Source organism: Arachis ipaensis, chromosome B8 (assembly GCF_059453495.1).
Source record: "Arachis ipaensis isolate K30076 ecotype BB chromosome B8, ASM5945349v1, whole genome shotgun sequence".
In the NCBI taxonomy this organism is placed as follows: Eukaryota; Viridiplantae; Streptophyta; class Magnoliopsida; order Fabales; family Fabaceae; genus Arachis; species Arachis ipaensis.
Window position 1 is genome coordinate 61,640,936 of NC_142443.1, and position 5,191 is coordinate 61,646,126.

At 30.2% G+C, this 5,191-nt stretch overlaps 1 pseudogene; it reads right to left on the reverse strand.

Moving 5' to 3' along the window:
- Window positions 1-3,147: 3,147 nt before the first annotated feature.
- On the reverse strand, window positions 3,148-4,618 carry LOC148548298 (uncharacterized; annotated as a pseudogene).
- Window positions 4,619-5,191: the final 573 nt, after the last annotated feature.

Below are 5,191 nucleotides of genomic sequence, written 5' to 3' on the forward strand. Positions count from 1 at the left end.
AATGGTCTCTTAGTCCTAATTCCTATGGGTTTTATTCATGGATATAGGATCAAGTTGATATAGAGTTGACGGTATGGATAACATTATATATCTTTCTTTTTTTTTTTAATTTGATAAATTTTTAATTTGTATTACTAGAATATTAATATGATTAAGTTCTAATAATTGTTATAAAATAAAAGAACTTAATCATATTAATATTCTAATAATAAAAATTAAAAAAATTATCAAATCAGAGAAAGAAAGAGATATATAATGTTCTCCACAGTGTCAATCCTATGTTAATTTGATCTTATATACATGAATTACAATAATAAAGATTTACATGACTAAGAGAAGATTCCTCTGAAAAGATCGTGAGATCATGGCCCAAATAGAGCTGATAAAAGAAGCTCCTACGAGCGAAGAAAGTCACCTAAAATCGGTTGACTAAAGATGGATAATGATAGTTGGCCTACATATTTGAGTTGTCTAACAGTTCCATAGTTTTGTCCGTCTTTGAATTTATTTGGGTGTCATTAAGTTAAGAAAAATATATTTTTCTATTTTTAGTGTATTTAGTAAAATTTCAATAATAAAAATAAAAATACTAAAAAAATATAAAAAAAATATTTTAAAAATTATAATTTACATCTTTTTATAAAAAAATATTTTACTAAAATATAATATTTTAAACATAATAAATAAATAAATAAATACTTTTATATTATTGTACTCAAATATAATTGTTAAATAAAAAGTTATTTTTATATGAGATACTAAATATGAAATTACTTTTATTTTTTTTAAATTATTAAAAAAATGACTAAAAAAATCTTTTTTATATAAATGTACATAAACAAGCCTTTTGTTGTCGTAATCCTTGGACATAGGATCAAACTGACATAAAATTAACACTATGGAGAACATTATATATCACTTTTCTTCTCTAATTTGTTAATTTTTTTATTTTTATTACTAAAATATTAATATGATTAAGTTCTTTTATTTCATAATAAAGATTAAATATTATTGACATACGATTTATTCAAATAATAGTAATATACCAAATCAATTCAAAAGAATTTTTAGTCGGGTAATTTAATTTTTAGCAAATTTTAATTATTAAACTAGTTTCTAACTTTTTATTTTGTTTCTCATATAAATTTTTATATTTAATTTTAATAAAAAATTAGATAAATTGATTCGTCATTTTTTTAAAAAGTCATAATTTCTAAATTTTTTTTAAATTCTCAATCAGCTCTTTCATATAGATAAAATATATGATGTGGAGACTAATTTATTTAATAAAGTAAAATTTTAAGAATATTCGATAATTAAAATTTGTTGAGAACTAACAGACTAAAAATTTCTAATAACTAATTTGGATATTAATCTCAAATTAATTTACAATTTCTTAATATTAGTATGAACAAAAATATTAGAAAATCAGAAATTCTTCGCATACAAGCGATGAAGGCTTGTAAGCCTTACAAGTCCAATTAAAACTAACGCTAAAAATGCGCTTCTTCTTCTTCTTCTTCTTCTTCCTCTTCCTCTTCGTCTTCTTCTTCTTCTTTTCTTTCGTTTCTTGCCTTCTCTTTCTCCTTCTTCTTCTTCTTGCTGCATGTTCTTCTTCCTCTTCTTCTTCTTCTTCTTCTTCTTCTTTTCTTTCGTTTCTTGCCTTCTCTTTCTCCTTCTTCTTCTTCTTGTTGCACGTTCTTCTTCCTCGTCTTCTTCTCCTTCTTCTTCATTTACGTGCTTTTCTCTCTGTTTTCTTTCTTCGTTATTCTCGATTTCCATTATTTTTTGACATCAAGCTCTGAAATCGTTTTTGAAGAAGAAGAAGTAGCAAAAGATGAGGAGGAGAAAGAGAAAGAGTTCTGAATTATGCATAAGGTATACTTCAACGAATTTTGGGTGTATTTCTTAAATCCTTTGGGTGTATTTCTGTAATCCTTTGGGTGTATTTCTATAATTGTTTGGGTGAATTCCTGTAACCGTTTGGGTATATTTCTGTAATTCTTTGGGTGTATTTCTGTAATCGTTTGGGTGTATTTCTATAATCATTTGGGTGTATTTCTTAATATTAGTATGAACAAAAATATTAGAAAATATATACAGAACAGAAAAATGGCTTTTATGATATTTAAATTAAACAAATTTAATATTTACTAAAATATCTAATCCGTAAAGTATTTACTAATTTAAATATATATTATACATTTCGAATATTGAGACACAAAAATTATAAAAAATACAATCCGGTAATTTACTACCTGGGATAATTAATAATGTTTGAAAATAAATAAATCGGTTGTATCCCGAATGCATACAAATTGCATATTTATTTATAAATCGGATACTTAGTACTCGAGATATCTGTATATATATTCATATTTAGGTGTCTCAGTATTTGGGATAGGTGTGTTATTATAACGATTTAACAATAATATTACATACTCGTATTGTTGTACACATATGGTTAATTGGATATTCGATTTGAAAAACAGAATTAACGATTTAAAATTTTTTAAATTAAAAAATTAACTCAGAACTAGAAAATGGATTAATACAGACAGATTTACAGATAGATTTAATTTTTATTACAGACAGATTTTTGGTTACCGACGGATTTTGTGTCTCTGTAAAAGCTTCGTCGGATATTATTTACCAACGGATTTTTTTCCGTCAAAAAATTACCGACGAATTTTTACCAGTTAACGACAGATTTTTCCTCTATAAATTCTCCATCCATTTTCCTGAAACGTCGAACTTTCCGACGAATTTTTCGTCGGTAATTGGCAATAGATTTTTCGACAGATTTTTTGTCTGTAATTTGAGCTTTGGAAAATCATCTCACACTCTAAATACAGACAGAAAATCTGTTTGTAAATCTGTCAGTAAGGTAAAATAGAATTTTTTTTAGACTTTTCCAATTAAAAAATAAACTTGTTTTCATACAAAATAAATATAAATTTTATACAAATTTTTATCTAATTTGTATTCGAATATTTATAATATTTCAAAAAATAAACAAATTCATCGTAATATCAAACTAAAAGAAAAGTACTATAAACAAGCAAGTTAATATAATTCAAAACATAAACAAAGTGTATTGATCATCAACTATAATTCCTAGAATATTGTTCAACCATACTAAAACTATCAGCTATAGTCTTCAGTGTCATCTTCATCCTCATCATCATCATAGTCCTCATCCAAAGAGATTGAGGGTGGCGGCGGTGGCGGTGGTAGTGGAACTGCACTAGAACTACTTGACGCTCTAACCTTCTCATAATAGCTAACATAAGCCTCATTCCATGTCTTCTTTTTCAGCTTTTCCTTCTTGGCCTTTTCAATTGTTCGTTCCAACTTTTTTAACTTATTTTGAGTCTTTTCCAAAGGAGCCAAGCGTGTATCTAACAACTTACTAATACGCTCATCTGTTTGTTGAGTAACACGCTGAAAAAGCTCTTCATTGAGATTATGAATCTGTTCTCATAAATCAGGAATAGAATTTTGATTTCTAGGTGCTCTTCCAGGTATAGAATTGATAGAAGTGGTTCCAGACTTGATAGAGCTAGAAAAGAATGACTCTTTTCCGTAAACTCGATTCTTCTTTTGCCCACCACACACTTTCTCCCAAATCAAGTGTTCATCAATTGGTGGTAGCTCTATTCCCTGTGCTTGAGCCTCGGCATGTTGCGCCTGAACTTCTGCCAACTTTTTTATAAAGTTTTCCTGTTGCACAATGATAATAACAATTATATAATCAAGTTTCAAACAATATATTTTGTATTTTGTATGAATGTGGTTACAAAATGGCTCGGAGAGGAATATTCTAATTTAGGTGACATCATGGGCTTAGAAAGAAAGAAAACAGTGTACACTATAACACCCTAATTAGCCTAAGCCTTACCTCGCGTCGTAAAGCAAAGGTTAATCAGAGATTACGACAATTCTAAGCTCATACATTATATATATATATATAATAGTATAATCTAAAAGCCCGATGAAGGATATAGCTCAAAAACTGCATTTCAAAGCGCAAAACGTACTAACGAAGCTACTAGCTTAAGGCACAAGAAACAGATAAGATATAACAAAAGATAAGTATATAATATCATAGGAAACTAGCCACGACTCACGGAGTTTAAGCCGGCTAGCCATATACAGGTATACAAAACCATACCGTGAAAACAACTTATACAAGTTTTGTTCTCTCAAATACATGCCTCTAGGCAAAACAAAATACAAGAGATATGCATAAACAAAATAAACCAAAAAGACTCCAAAAGAATCCAAGATCCTTCGCTTCTATCACCATCCAAAGCAACTCACCGAGGTCAGTTGCGACCTGTATTTGAAAAACACAACAGAAAATATGGTATGAGAACCTGAGGTTCTTAGTATGGTAACAGTGCCCAGTGATGTAGGATATAAGACCCCGGGACGCCAAAGGCAATCCTAAGCTCCATATCCATCACAAGATTCAAACTTAAGCATACTAAAACAAATAAGCATAACTAGAACAACATTAACTTAAATAAACCGGGTAATCTATCTTAGGGATTTCTGCTCTAATCAAGCACCGCTTCCCACAGCCTTCACGAACCCATCCTCCATTCGATCCCATCGCCACCGCCTTTCGAACCTCCTCAATCCCAGTAGAAAACACAAGTAATATACAATGCAAGTAAAACACAAGTATTGACATATAAGGCAATTAATTCAACTAGCAATTAGGCATGTTATACAAATAGGCAAGCCATTACAAGTAAACAAAGCATGCAAACAGATAGAAAATGCATATGTTGAATGCCTGTCCTACTAGCTGTGATATCACATTGTCGGTTCAACTGCCAACCCGACACATCTCCATGGAGACGTCGCCCTTCGAAATTCTCATATGGGAACCCCTACGGATCACTGTCTAGGTACCAACGCCTGCACGCTCTATAGATCCGAAGGGATCCAACCGACGTCCCTGCCGGGCGCATAGCGTCTCATAATCTCAATATAAAATAATGGTACAGTGGTTTTCAAAAAACATTTTCAGTATAAAGTGGATCCGTCAATCTCATTCAGAGTCCTCGACTCCACTCAACCACCGTCAATCCGCAATTCAGTTTCTAAACATCAACAATTCACAATTTCTCATCTCCTATATCAATCATCCTTCACATAACATCAAACCATCCTTAACACG